The sequence below is a fragment of the Lichenostomus cassidix genome, chromosome 3 (genome assembly GCF_008360975.1).
Source record: "Lichenostomus cassidix isolate B80296 chromosome 3, HeHo_3.0, whole genome shotgun sequence".
Taxonomy (NCBI): domain Eukaryota; kingdom Metazoa; phylum Chordata; class Aves; order Passeriformes; family Meliphagidae; genus Lichenostomus; species Lichenostomus cassidix.
In genome coordinates, this window is record NC_139483.1 from 1128108 (window position 1) to 1143807 (window position 15700).

The 15700-nt window shown below is 38.9% G+C and overlaps 1 protein-coding gene across 11 annotated transcripts in view; it reads left to right on the forward strand.

The window, feature by feature from the left end:
- Positions 1 to 15700, forward strand: part of PLCB4 (phospholipase C beta 4) — a 185525-nt gene that overhangs the window by 29590 nt on the left and 140235 nt on the right. The window lies entirely within an intron of this gene.

Here is a 15700-nt window from a genome sequence, read left to right on the forward strand (position 1 = left end):
ATGTTGTGGAGGAGATCTAAAAGCAAATTTGTCAAACTTAGCAGGTAGAACTCGTGCACATGTTATTCCATGAAGGATTCTGTTTTCCATAGCCTACCTATGGAGTGCATGGTAGAAGTTTTCCAAAGCAAATCCTGTTTTGAGTATGGGGCACACACCAGAAGGTAAAGTGAGGGTCCAAAAGTAGTTTTATTCAGCATACATAATGAAGTACATGGCAGTATTTACAACTGATTAGGTGTGCACTGCACTTCTTACTTGGGTATGGTTTCATTAAGCATTCAAAATTGTGTGGATTTTATTTCATAGCCGTGTGAGCAATTAAATCCTCTGAAATTTTTCTGACTGTCCTAATTACCTTTTTTTCCATCTGAAGCTTCGCTAATGCGGGTCTCATCACTGCTCACTCTGCCAGAGAGTCAGGTGTGTCCCCTGATGGTACTTGTGCTTTTAGACCAATGGGGACCAAGTGATCCAGTTTTTCCTTCCTTCCAGGTACAATTATGGGTCTCAATATAATAAAAATAAAATGATTGAATATCTACAGAGGTTCATATGGCATATTTTCCATTTATTTTAAGTTTGGAAGCTAAAATATCTTAATTGACAATCCCATAAGGTTTATTTTTTTATGAGCTCTCTTTTCTCTCTGTGGTTCTACATTTTCAGGGTATTGCTAATTCTGTAAATTTAGCTATCAGAGTGTTGTAATTTAAGGCCAAATCCTTCTCACAGTTGAAAGAAAAAATTGAATGATTTTATTGGAGTAGAATCAGATTTAAGGGGCAGAGCCTGAATAGTTTTTAATTATTCTAATCCCTGGACACCTTTTCAGCCAGGGCACTTCACAGGCACTAATAACATTTTATATCACTTGAGTCTCCCCGATGTAAAATATAAAGATCATGAGTTTGCTGTATAGCCTGCTAACATCAGTGGGACCATGTTTTCTAGATGCATTATCAGGCTCCAAGAAAGAAGCCATATAAATTTTTATTGTGGTGGCTTTGTGGAGCTGTGTTGGTTTTGGCTTTTTGTTTTGTTTTTTGGGGGTGTTTTGGTTTTTTTTTTTGGTGGGGGTTCTTTTGGTTGGTTGGGGTTTTTTTTTTTTGGTTGGTTGGTTTTTGTGGTTTTGGGTTGGGTTTGGGGTTTTTTTTTTTTTTTTGGACCTTTCTTTCCCATGTGTCACTTAAATTTATTAACTTAGTTGGCAACTGTTGATATGACTCAGGTCTTTTCAAGCCTTGCAGCTCCTGTGGCATGCTGTGTTTGATAACATTGGTGTTGTGGTTGAAATGCTTTATTTTGGTGCTTGAGTGTCTCATGTTCGTATCTGGTACTGTAGGAAAGCAGAGCATCAGAAGAGTGATGCTGGTCAATCACAGTGATGGTTTTCTTTTTAACAAGTAGTTAATTCTTTAACCAGGCCAGTGCTGCCATTCCCACTCCAGCTGTACTGAGCAATTCCAAAAAGTTGCGAAGTTTTATTTATCAATCAACAAACAAATATGAAAAGAAAAACTGTGGTAGAGCATGATCATGCGTTGAAGCATAATGTATCAAGGGTTGGTGTGACTCTAACATGCCAAATTAATATTTCCATTTCTTAAAAGATACGAAGAAATGTGTCTGAGAATCATATTTTGATTTTAGCACGGTTGCCACTAGTCTTGTTCTTTTCTCCATTTGGTTTGTATGAGAAGAAGTATTTATAGTCTGCTTTTGTTTAAGAGGACCCTGAATTTTCCCTGTAAGAGAAAACACCAATAATTGAGGAAGCTGTATTAGGTCCTCTTGTTAGGTGGCAAAGGAGATTTTGTTCCTTTCCATACATGTGCAGAAGGACAAAGAGAAGTTCCTTCCCAATGGCTTCTCTAATGAGTTCTAATACAAAGCTAAGCAATTTAGAAGTTTCCACACCCTGTTGAACCAAGGAAATCATGTGGTCACTTCTTTTTTACCCTGTTCTGCTGTTAGTGGGGTTGTATTTGGGGTACAAAAGTGAATAATTTGTTTATTTGCTACTGTGACAACAGATGAAATTCCTGGTGGTCTTTTAACATGAATGGGAGCATTGCTTTTCTAGTTTGGGATGCCAGGATTTCACCAGCTTTGCCTATTGGCTGCAGAAGTTAAAACTAATTAAAAACTAATTCTGGGTTACCATTGGGCTGGTGCGGCTGGGAGGAGTTCATGGATAATGTGCTTTCTATCACGAGTGGATTCTTTCTTGTTTTTACTGACCATGTGCAGTCCACTGCTGCTACATAATGGCTGTTCAGCCCTTTTGCAGTGAGGTGCTTTCCCACAGGGTATGAATTTACTTTTTGAATTGTGGGAGATGTTACAGGCCACTCCCAGGGGTCAGTGAATTAAAGTGTTCCTGTAGAATTGCTGAATAACAGGGTAGAGCAGTGTGTAGGTAAACATTTTTTGGAGTTGATGGGGTAGATGTGTTGGACCACAACAGTCAGTGCTCAAAGCTAAATTAAAGGGCAGCAAAACACAGAGTTCCTTCAAAAGTCCAAGGCACTGCCTGCATTTGAATCTGCTTTTATGTCTGAAGACAAAAAATGATGTTCCACACCCAGAAAAGTAGCAAAGAAACAGGATTTGCTATGGGGTGTAAAAGGGAAACCTGTGTATCTTATATCTCATGCCCTTTTATTTTGATTTTTGTGCTGCTATTAAACATACGAGTGGTTACCATGTACAGTGTAACCATGGCATGTACCACTTTGTACAGAGCAGGGAAACATCACTTTCAATTTTTTTAAAATGCTAATGATTAATGGTTCTTAAAAATAACTCAAACCAGAACACATCAAACCTAAAATGGAGAGCTTTGAATGTCTGAATGGGTTGTGTCAAGTACAGTTTCTGTCTTGCAGGTAGGTCCATATATATACCAGTATGACAGGTAAGGAAAGGCTGAAAATGAAACTCATGCAGCCTTACTGATGGAAGGAATAAATGCTGGTCTGCAAAGACACTGTTTATGAAGAAAGATGCTACATGATGTAAATACATATATATATATATATATAATGTATGTGTGTATACATATATACACATATGTGCTTGTTACCCATGATTTGTTTTTTCTTCAAGTCCACAGCATCTCAGATGTGCACCTGAGCCTTCGTGTGTGGATAAAGGCCCTGGTGGTTATTGTGATGCTCCTACCATTTCCTTTGCTCTTTCTCTCTCTTTGCTGACAGATGCAAACAGTGGTTAAAGTATGTCATCTCTTTCTTCTTTCCTCAGTTTCCCCTTACTTCTACAGCAGCATCGAAGAATAGGATGTGCTCTTTTCACAGAGGCTCCTTGGATAATGTGATGCTGAAGGATATTTAGTAATCAAAGAGGAAAAGCTGAAAAGTTTTAGTTGAAATAATCTTTGTCTAATATGGAAGAAAATGTGTAGTGCAGGCTTATTTAACAGAAGGAGGTGTAGTTGGTCAGTTGTTAGCATAAAGGGAGTGACTCAGTGACTGATGGTTTCCACAGTATTTCAGATGTTCCAAGGTGTGATTTCTCAGGAGTTTCATTTGGCAGCACTTGAAAGTTTCCCCATATAATGCAGGAGAAGACAAAAGCCTCTTGGAGGGTGGCCATGAGGCTTTTTGTACACATTTCATTTAGAAAGAAAAGTAAATTTGTCTGACACTATAAAAATCAACTTTGTGTCCAGTAAGATGTTCCCTATTTGGTGTATATGGAAAATTCTCAGTCAGTGGCAGGTAAGGTCAGCAGGAACACAGCTTGCTCCCTAAATAATTTATCCTTGATATGGTGTTTAGTTCTGTATGAAAAAATAAACAGGGACATTCCTTTTTTTGTTTACATGGAGATTTAGAAATAGTTATATTGCCCTTCATTCTTCTAGGTTTTATTAGAAAAGACATTGAAGACAAATAGAACAGTGACAAAGCTAATAATAGGTCTTTTATGGAATGTTACTTATTTTGCCAAACTAGAGCATTTTTACATCCTTGTGCTTTTAGGCTGACTCTTCTTAAAAGTGGAAAAAGGGCAATACAGAGATTTGAATAAGCTTTTATTTCAGCCGTGCTGAGTCACAGTTGTTTGTTGTTTTCTGTGAGCATCATATATAGTTTTTATTGTATTTTTATATTACTTTTTTTTTTTTAGTGTTGAGATAAACTGCTGCCTCTGCTTTTCTTCAGTCATGAAACGTCCCTAGAGATGTTCTGTCCAGCTTGCATATTTGCTTTCTCAGTGTTTGTGCTTGAATTTGTACGCTCACCTGCAGTTGCAGTTCTCATGTCAGATGTCAAAATGGATTTGGGTTTCCTGTAAATCAATAGGTACAATGCTGGAGCCTCAGGAGCTGGCAATGGGGCCCACTTGTGCATGTTACTTTACCCTACAGGATTTGGTATCTAGCCTCACTTGCATGATGCTCACATTGTGTGTATGACAGGTTTCACACGCAAGTATTTGCCTAAGTAAATTTTAATACAAAGTACTTCCAAGGGCAGGATGGCATCTCCTGTCTTTGGAGTCCCTCCAGTGCTCCTGGCACAACAGGAACATGGATCTGGGTATGAATAATTGAATGTCAGCTATTAGAACTGTTGTTAAAGTAGGAAGCCACTATGACTGTGTTTTCTGCTCATTGTCTCTGTTCTAGCTGTTCTTCCTAAAAGTAGTGCACGTGTCTGACAACTGAAAGCTAAATCTCTCTTGCTTCCCTTTGGTATTTTATTTCATCCCATGCAGAAGTGGCATCCCACAAATGATAATTGCCATAGATAGGAATAGTCTGCAGCAGTAAGCACCAACATACCCATCCCCAGCCTGTGCAGCTGTTTGGAAATCCTTGCAGTACGGTTCTGGATTGCCTTCCCCTCATCCCCTGATGAAGGAGGGATTCACCTTTTCAAATATAGAGCAGTAATCTTCTTCTCCCTCCTCCCACTTCTCTCAATTATCAGGTGTGCACTATATCTAATTTTAAATTAACTTGTCACCCTACATCCCATCTGTAGGGGTTTACAATTTTAAACCAATTGCCTTTGAGGTGACTTTATATACTGTTCCATTAACATATATGTATCAATTCTAGGGCACTTACAGACTACAGAGTAAAATCCCCTCTTGAGCAGCACATCTTCAGGGAAAAGAAGTAGCTTGCATTTGATTTGCTGCAGAATGAGAGCTGTGATATGTCAAAACCTAACATTGAGCAGAGCAGTTGAATGACTTGAATAATTGTTTTAATACAAGACACTTTAGGGGAGTAGTCTAGATACTAAGAAAAAGATAGATTTTTTTTTTTTTCCTTATCTTGGTAGTGTTCCATTATCCATGGATGTTTTAGTACAATGTAGGAGAGAGTGAAACTATACTTGCCTGAATTTGTGAATATTTGCATGACCACCCAAGGTATTGACTTCTCTGTGAAAGCATTTAAATGTTAATTTTATTAAAGAATTACAAAAATAAGGTAATGTGAGCTTAGATTGTATATGGGACAATCAAACCCCTCGATTTTGTCTTGTGTATCATGTTGTTACCAGTGGCGTGATTCAGTGTGACGCTGCTGGGCTCACAGTCTTCTCAGCTGCAGGAAGGGCAGTATTCCCACTTGGCTCATGGTCCAGAGACTGCAGTCACCTGGGGCAGTAAGGAGCTTTCTGTGGCTGGAAAGAGCACTATTGAGTTTTATAGCACAATCCATAGTCATTCTTTATCCTGAGGAAAACAGCGTTAGTAGTGTGACACAGAAAAGTCATATTCCTTTGGAAAAGACATTTTTCTTCCCTTTTCATGCTGCTACAGCTGTATTCCTGCCAGCAAAGATGAAGTGATTTCACTTTCCAGAGGTTGTGACATAACTGATAGTTTCTTTTATGGCAAAAGAGAGCCTCTCTTGCACTTCTGTGACAGAAGAACTAAGACATGAATAACTTGGATACCAGAAATCGGCAGGTCTCTAGCCCAGTCCCATTAGCCTGCAGGCATCTGCCCTCGGCAGGCTCTTTTAAAGGAAAGGCAGCTTGGTGCTCAGGGGTCACTTGGAAACGGCAGGCAGGAATCGGGAGCTGCAGCAAAGGCAGAGAGAAGGTGCTTGTGAGGGAAGGCAGGGAAGAGATGAAAGAGGATGGCAGAGTGAAGGCAAGGGACAATGGCAGCTGTGTCAGATACCTGTGTGTTTGGGTAGTTAGAAGACTGGGGATTATTCACCCCAAAAGAGCAACAAGGAGCTGTGGATTTAGGATTGCAGATAAACCGCAAATTGAAACATTACTTTCAGGAATTCGTTATGCAGGCCTTTTTTTCAAAGGCAAATGCAGTGTCTCGGGATCAAAGGGAGCAAAGTGCAGTGAAATGTCAGGTTATTGTCTCCAAAGAGACTGAAGTGTTCTGGGGAAGAAAGACTGAGCCTCCAAGGCAGGCAGACCATGCAATGTGCCAGAGGCAAACCTGCAGAGTGAACTCCAGGAGGCTCTTTAGCTCAGTGACAGTGGAATATTTTCCACGGTTGTGCAATAATACCTGCAGTCTGGATCTGGTTTTATTTTGTGAAGGGGTTAAAAACAACCAGGTGGTAACAAAAAGAAACATAATAGTGGTAGAGGAAATAGAACCTAACAATTTTCAAGCTCAGTCTTTTTTTCCTCTATTCTCCTATTTTATTTTTTTTTTAAATTTCAAGATATAAATCAAAATATTTTTTCAGTTAATTGCAGTGTGTGTCAGCCAGCTCTGCCTACGGAAGGGCAGAGAAGGGTGGAAGTCTGGCAAAGCTTTGGCTCATGGCTTAACTCTTCTTGCTGCTTCCTACTTGACTACTGTGTTGCAGTCACTAAGGCTTTGTCTAAAAAACCTTTCTCATGCTCTTTCTTTGCTTATGGCTTAAGGAAAGGAAAACCTCTAACCATACAAATGTGCTTCACGTTAATCCAGTGTGCACAGTTAAGGCAGTCAGTGAGAGAGGAGCCTTGCATTCTTGGTATTTACGTATTTTTAAGTCAATGCATCTACTGGACTGACATTCACCTTTGTGCTTGTGGATACAAGCAAAAATGCCAACTCTTCCATGACACAAGTGTTTGTAATACTTTAACTAATAAAAAGCCACCCAAACTGACAAAAGGTTCCAGAGCTGCTGCAATATTTTCTTTTAACCTTTATGTCACTCTATCTCAGGAAAACCTTAACAATGAAACACGTACTGTGCATTGAAAAAAAAAAAAAGGTTCTAAAAAGTAAATAAAACCCACCTTGGTTTGGTTTCCTACCCCACTGCCCTAAGTTGGATAAGTAGTATGTTGCCCTGATGGACTACAAATGCTTCATTCCAGGGGAAGAAAAAAAAAAAACCAAAATAGTTATATCTATATATCTATATATCTATATATCTATATATCTTCTCTGTGGATATCTTACCTGCAAATAGCACCCACCCATATGGATATATAGAATATATAATTGTAAATAACCCATTCAAAAATGCTTATTAAAAATGATTAAAATATATATAAAATAAAAATTACACATGGGCACTTGCATATAGTTATGTGCATGCTTGTAGAAGTATCCGTCTAGAATATAGCAAAAAACAATCTTTAGGCAGGAGGGAACAAAAAAGAAAAACTAACCAAAGTATCCAAATGTGGTGGTTTTGATTGGCCCAAAACATCAGTGAAGTGTTTTTAACATCTAGGAGAAATTTGGACCCCTCAGAAGCTGTTCTAGTAGGCCTAGGGAGGTGTCTGAGGGGTGGGGTGTGGCACAAAGATGGCTCCTGTGTGTCCTGAGTGAAAGTTCTGGAAGTTTTTACATCAAGTCCAGCAGAGCCAATCTCTGATGGCTCTGAAGGTGATGGACATACTGCCGGCCAAGTTTGGGCCAATTGGAGGTGCTAGTTACGCCTCTGTGAAAACATATTTAAGAAAAATTCAAAACAAAGCAGGCACGCACTTCTTTCACTTCTTTGTAGTTGGAGGAGGAGGAGGTGCAGGTGAAAATATGTGAGGGAGAACAGCATGGAGATTGTCAAGGTCAGTGAAGAAGGGGGGAGAAAGAGGTGCTCCAGTGCTTCCGGCACCAGAGCTGAAACTTTCTGCTAGCCATGGTGGAAGCTATGGGGGGAGCAAGAAGTTTCTCCTGCAGCCCACGGAGTCCATAAGGATGCAGAAATCCACCCACAGCTCACTCCAGAGGAGCAGGTGGATGCCTGGAAAAGACTGTGAACCAGTGGGAGTCTCATCTAAGAGTTAAAACTGCAAAAGGCCTTGCAAGGGAGAGAAAGACCTTGCTCCTGGCATGGAAGCAGCCTGGCCTCAGCTCGGGAGAGTCTGCACAGCACCTTATGGACAAAAGAACTCATGTTGCAGCAGATTTCGGGCGGGATGCTGCTCATGAGATTGGACCCACGCCAAAGAAGTTCCCAGAGGACTGTCTCTCTTGGGAAGGACCCCTGGCTAAGTAGAGAACCTCTTTTCCTGATTGGACTGACCAGAGGACCCCTCAACCTGCCCCTGTCTGTGTTGCTGGTTTGGAAAGAGGGAAGAGGGGGGTGAGTGCAGAGACTGCTTCTTAAGAGGGTGGGGGTGAGAGCAGAAAAAAACTGTCTGAAGAGAGAGAGAAACAAGTAGAGATAAAGAGTATTTGCAGTAGAAGAATTGTGGTGATGAATAAATTTGAGAATCTGCTCTGTGGACTGAAAAGAGACCCCACACCCTGCCCCCCCCACCTGGCTTGTTGACTGTAAACGAGGAAAGGGGGTGAATACTATAGGTTCTTAAGAGGGAGGGGGGAGTGAACAAAAACTGTATGAAAAGTTTATTTGTGCCTGCATTTATCCTCCAACTCTGTTAGGTAATTAAACACCTTTTGCAACTTTAAGCTTGAAGCCTGTTTGTCCTTTTTCGTGCGTCCTCCTGGCAGGGTCCTGTCTCAAACCCATGACACCAAACAGAAAATAAGTAGCTTTTCCATTTTAGAACAAAAGCAGTCTGAGGAGAATGTAGTGCAATAATCCAATGTTTATTTTTAGTAGTTTCAACACTGAGTTCTCCATGCTCAGGGACTGAGGTGAGCTCTCCCTTCTGGAGCTGCTGAATCCAGCCTGGGACCTGGAGGATGTGCCTGTCCTAGACTGAAAGCACTGGAAGCACTTTATGGGTGCTGGAGGACACTGGGCAGGTTTGCTTCCATGGAAAATTTGTTGTTAGGCACACGAAAACTGGGCTTGAGGGAAAACTTGCAGGCATTGACTTTTTTCTATAAAACACTGATTTTTCAGGAGTTGCCACGTGACATTGGAAAAAGGGCCTGGCCAGAACACTGTGCGGTTTCCATGTGCAGCCTGGCTGGCTGGATGGGCTGAGACACACATGGTCTAGTGATGGTTCTCCTCTGCTTCTGCAAAACCTAGAGAGCCAGTCATGTTTCAGACCAAACTGATGAAACCTTACATTTCTCCTTAGTAACATTTAACGTGTTGTAAGTCACCTTCCAACTGGTAGCTTTCAGCTTTGCCCTTTATATTTATCAGAAGGCGACCACAAAATAAACAGTGGTATTTTTTCTGTCTTTCCCCAGTTTACTTTGTGCATTAGACAGTGCTCTGTAAATTATAGCTCCACTTTTTCTCTTGAATAGTCAGTCAGGCGTGTTCCCATTTCACTTGTGCTGGAGATCTGTTTAAAGGTTGCTCAGTCCTAGGAGAGAGAAGTATGTTAAAAAAAAATAGAAAAATAATAAAATTAAATGAATTGCTGGGGGAGGGCTAGGGAGAGCACAGTGGAAAGAAGTCTCTTGGATTTGTTTTGTTACTTGCTTTCACATTGGTAATGTTCTTTTTTCTCGTGTTTTGTCCATGTCACAGCTTCACGGAAAGTAGTAATGATTTTATGTTGTGTCTAAATGTAGGAAAATTACTCCTTACTGGAATAGCGGTTTGGGTGGAAGTTGAAGATTCAGTTATTGGGGGGTGAAGTTAATTAAGTTGGCTCTTAAAAACACAATGTCCTGCTGTCTTAGTGTGGTGTGGGTTTTTGTGTCCTATTTCAAGAGCTTGCTGCTTTTATTTCTTCTTGTTTTCCCCCTTCCTGTCCTGGTGAAGTATGGAATTGGGAAAGCAATTGAACTGAATCAAGTTTGGGGATAACTTTTTGGTAGCAAATGGAAAACAAAAGGGTGGGATGGAGATGTGTTGCCTGAGGGGAAAAATGTGAAAAATTCAGTTTATAAAGGTGGGTTTCCCCAGGTGCCAGAATATGGTTTGGGAGGGGTGTGAAATACCCCAGTGCAAAGAGCTGGTAATTCTGTGTGTTCTACACATTCATTTGTAATGATTTGTGAGCAGTTTTTCTGTTTAATAAGCATAGTTGAAAGCTATAGAAAGAGGAGAAAACAGATATGGGGGTGATGAGCATACTCCAGCACAGGAAGATGTTTTGAGGTGTTAGCAGGTACTAAACTTCTTATTCCTGGTGCTACCACACAGCTCTATGTAAGGAAGAGTTTTGATTTTGAGTTTTTGAATTCTAGTGCAGGCTTTAAACGATAGTTTTCTGTTTTCTGTGACCTGTAACATTTTAAATATAAAATTGAAAACTGAATATAAACTATAAAACTGAAGATTAATCTTGTTTTATTAGGTTTTTTTTCTTTCTATATTAGTAGGTTAAATTTTGGGAAGTTGAGAGGGCATGGAAGTTTGCCAGTGTTAATGAGAGAGTTTTCTATTTTAGTTTGGGAACTCAGCAAAAGCAATTCATGGAAAAATTGTGTTTTATAAGTAGGAAGACTGACTGTTTTGCATTATTTAGATACTGTTTCATAGTGCCCAGCTCAAGTAAGGACTCAAATAGTAGGATTAGCAGTCGATTTATGGAGGAAAAATTGCTACTTTTAAATATATAAACATATAAACATATAAAACCAAAAATACATATCTCTGAGACATGCTTAATATTTATTGGACAACCACATAAGTTTAACACTATATTTATTTGTTTGCTTTAATGAGATTTGCTTCAGATTTCTTTGTTCTGAGATGTTTCTCTTGGATACATCAGCTCTTTTCATCCTTCCTGAGTGAAAAAAAAATTACCTTTCTGGTAGCATGCTAATAAGTGATTATCTTTTTGGTTTGTTAAATGTAGTAATGTACACTATAAACACCTCTACTATCAATTTAAGGTTTAAAAGAGAACAAATGTCAAGGTTTGTGACAGGTATATGCAGCTGTATAGTTTCACTTCTTGTAAATTCTGTGCTGCAGCACAAATGCTGTGTGAATATTTATTATGGCGTTGTTCAAACTTATCCTGTCATATTCCTACACTTTGTATATTTGTAGGCTGTAGGAAAAGAGGACAGGAAGATCTTTCTCAATACATTCCAGTATTTATGGAGTTGCTTCAACTCAAGTTGATGAATGTTTAGTTTTCAGCTCTTCAAGAGTTGTTTTCCCCAGATTAGTGTTCACAGTATTTTATTGGTTTTTATAATAAATAAATAATAATTAATCCTGCTAACATCAAGACCTAAAGTATTTCATTCCCCTGAGAGGTTTTAAAGTAGGCCTTTAAATGTATTTTGTTCAATGGATGATTTTACAGGGAGAGGATTTGATTTGTTAAATGTCATGCAGTGTTATTTGTGGCACTGTTTTTATTAATGGCACTGTGAATAACAGCTTTCCTGAATTTATTCCTGTGTTTGCTTTTGCTGAATCAGAATTTAATAAGCTCAGTGTGTGGAAAACTGTTGCCAGCCTCACTTTTGGGCTTTGTTAAGGAGCCTGTGCTTATGAAAATAGAGATAAACCTATAAGTCAATGAAGAACATTTGGGAAATGAAGAAATATGCAGCAATTTTCATTTGTTCTTTTAACTATGAGCTAAAACCAGTAGAACAGCTCTGATACAGCTTTTAGCTCATAACTTGTAAAAGGATGGGTGCAGACTCCATCTTCCCTGACCTTTACTCCACTGAGTAGGTATATTTTGCTTTTTAATGTAAAATGCAATATATGATGGATTATTTTTCTTTGCTCCTCCCTCTTCCGACAGTGAAGGGATAGTTTGGTTCTGGTTTGGTTTCATTTTTTAAACTTCAATTTTTAGAATTTAAATTCTTCCTTATATTTTAAAAACAATGCAATATGAAGATGGAGGTTCAGTGATAACCTGATAACATAGTTTATGTCATTAAGAAATATAAAAGAAAAGTTTATTTGTTGCTTACACCTAATTGCAGTCTTCAGTGGTCATTGCCATTGTAGAAGAAGAGCTGGCACAGTCTTTGCAGAGAAGCTCCCACAAGTGCCAACAAAAGGCTTTTCAAGAGGCAGGGAGTGTTAGTTCTGTGCTTCAAGTCGCTCAGCTGCTCCTTCTTAGTGATTAACTCAGCTCGGTCACTGCTGAGGAAGTTGATTGAGAACTGCAAAAGGTATCTTGTTTGATCTTTGTGTTCCTCTGTATGAAAGGGAGGCTTTAGGAGAGAGCAGCCAAAGTTTTGGAGAGCACAGTAAACAAAGCCATCTTGTTCTGTTCCTTCTCTTCAAATAGTACCTTTTCTTTAGTGAAGTCAGCCACATCCCAATATAGAATATCTATATAGAATATCTGCTGCGAATTTAGAAGATCTGCTATAATCAGTAGTTCCTGCTAACTCCCCCAAAATAGAGATGTAAAACCAGATACTCTATTTCTCATTCAGTTCTGAATTTATCATTTTTTTTTCTTTTTTTTTAAGCAAATGAGGCTCATTGTACATGATTACTAACACACCTATGAAGATCAGCCTTTCCCAGGCTCTCTTTATGCTCTTTGATATATGGGATGTATTTTTGTCTGCTCATGAGGAGGAAGCTCTGTGCATAGCCCAGGCAAATTTGCTTTTGGCTGCTCAAACTGCCCTTGGTGTCAGGACAGCAGCTGTGCAGCGGGATCAGCAGAAGGCATTTTTGAAATACTTTCCTCGAGAGTCTCAGCCCTGTGAAGAGGAAGGTTGCTTCAGCTGTTTTGTGCATGTTGAATGTCAGGAATACTTTTGGAAATGCTGTGTGACCAGGCAGGTAGTAGCATGAGAACACTTTACTGTTCTCCTATTTATTTTTAATGTTGTTGCTAGTCCATGAGTACTCACACTGGGCTGCTATCATACCCAAGTAGGCCACTTCTTATACCTAAACTCCTAAACAGCTCTTTTAGGGTCAAATCACTTTGCTTGATGTAATGCAAAATTACAACCTTCTTGGTTTAAAAAAGTATTAATATTATTGTTATAAGTATTTGCTTATTAAGGAATATATTCTCCAATATCTGTTTCTCCTTCCCCTTAAAACAAAAAAATATTTGCCCATATCTTCAGATGCCATAAACTTCAGTAAAATTTCTAGTTTTCACCAGCCATGCATTTCTTCCTTACCTTTTTCCTACTTATTGGGAAGAATATTTGGATAATAAATATTTATTCTAGCTGTGCTCTTGTATAATTACATTTTCCTGGTATTCACTGGGTGACAACAGCTGCCAATGTTCTGATCACTTACAGTCATAAAATGTTCTACATGAGTTAATTTCTGTAGTTAACTTACATGGTGATTTCAAAGTAATTCAAGACCTTATATTGTTTGCTGGTTTTATTTTCATTTGACTTTAGAAATCATCTTTTCATCTCTACTTCTGGCTGAACTGAAGAATAGCACATCAAGGGAACATAATCATAAGAGCTTAGAAAAAAGCCCTAATCCTCCACTCTTCTGAGTCTTCCATATTTCTCTCCCCACATTTCTTTGTACTATTCAGAAAAGAGCTGTGACTGATACTAAGCTTTTTGTGATTACTGACATTCTCAAGTAGTCATTGCTACACTGATTCTATTTTGTATTATATTTGCCTTCCAGTAAAATAAAGTATTTCCAATGATTTTATAATTTATTACATTGAGGAAATGAGGCGAAACTTTACTAGAACAAGTTAATTAACATGCACAAAGAAAATCTCATAACATTTCTTTCTTGAATACAGAGGTTTTTTTATTTTATAAAATAAACTTAGAATGCAGCGCATGTTCCCAGATGTTTTTAAGATTCCTTTCAGTTTAAAGAGTATATTCTAAACTAAGATTTCCACAATTTTAAACCCCAAAGGACCCCTAAAACACCAGGAGCTGTCAGAGTGAAATGGGAGAGAAAATATTTGCAGAACGTGACATAAAACCAGAAGTTGGTAGGTGGATGAATTAAGCAGAAATAAAATATTAAGTTGCCATCCAGAAGAAAGGGCACATAAATGGCAATGTTTACGTGCACAGAGAAGTGTAGATACAGTTTTAGGAGATAATGTCTAGCATTTTAGGCTTTGGCTGCCTAAAATGAGGCGTCTATTGAAGGTGTTGTTTTGGCTCGTGAAGTCACAGGAGAGAATAAGGCATCTTTGGGGGAATGATTCATCTGCCTTGTTTCAGACAAATACCCTAGGACGTTCTGCCTTGTGCTCTGGAGGTGTGACATTGTGCATTGATTAGAGAGCAAGACAGATAACTCAGCTTGGGCACGAAGCTGAGGGAGGCATTCTAGCAGTATTAAAGTCATGTCCCACTTCTCGTTTTCTCTGTGAAGCTAACTCCGCAGTTAAGGGGATTTGTAGTTCTTCATTTTTAAAGTTACCACAGGTGCTGTTGTCCATTGTTTACACAGAATCATTTTTCCCTTGTGTTGTTTTAGTTCAAGTAGTTGCTTTTACAACTGTCAAGTGCACAAAAAAAGTTACTTATATTGAGGTGATACAGTGTTTAATCTGTTACTGAATTTTGTTCAACATTATATAAATTAACACCTTGTGGTTTATATAATTAACAAACGGAAATAGTAAGTATTTATTTTAATTCTAGAATAGCTGGTAAATACTCTATTTGTTTGGGTTTTTTTTCCAGACAAGCAGATAAAACTTTTACTGAAAACCATACTAACGCAGCCTTGTTCCCCAAGGATAATGTCTGCAAAAATATCCATTTGGTCTTTATCCTCAAACATCAAAATATCATCTGAGACTATTCACTTGTCTATGGCCTACATAAATATTGTAACAATAAAGGGGAGAGAGGTCTCTGTCATGTTCCTAATGGATTAAGAATTTGATCTCAGTTTTTTGATTAGAAAGGTCGTGATTACTCAGATTGAACAGAAAGTCATTTTAAAGGTTACAGAACAAGAACCAGTCTCAGCAATGACACAATAGTCTCTTTGGCCTTTATATAGTTTGTAATTGTGCACTGTTTATTGACCTTTGCAGATTAAATTTTATTTTAAGTCTCAAAAATTAATACCTTCTATTTATTATATAAAACTGTCATAAATAGAAGACAGCACAAACGTTATCCCTCTCACACAGTTTGCTGATACTAAAGGAAGCTTTATTTTCCCTCCATCCTGCTGCTCTCCAGGCAGCTATTGTGGTGGGTCTGCTGAAGCCTTTGAGCCTCAGGGGGCTGGGAGGGAGGCTCAGTTCTGCTCCACTCTCTGAGTGCTGCTCTATGTTTGAGGAACCACAGCCCCTTCATCTCCATCCCATCTTCCTTGCCCTTCCTTGGCCTGCTCAGCCTCATCCCTTGTTTTTAAAGTGCCACATCAGAATGGGAACAGAAGAGGGAAGGCTAGCTGTTTTCACTCCTGCTCCCACCTTGCACCACTGTGAAGAGCCTGCTC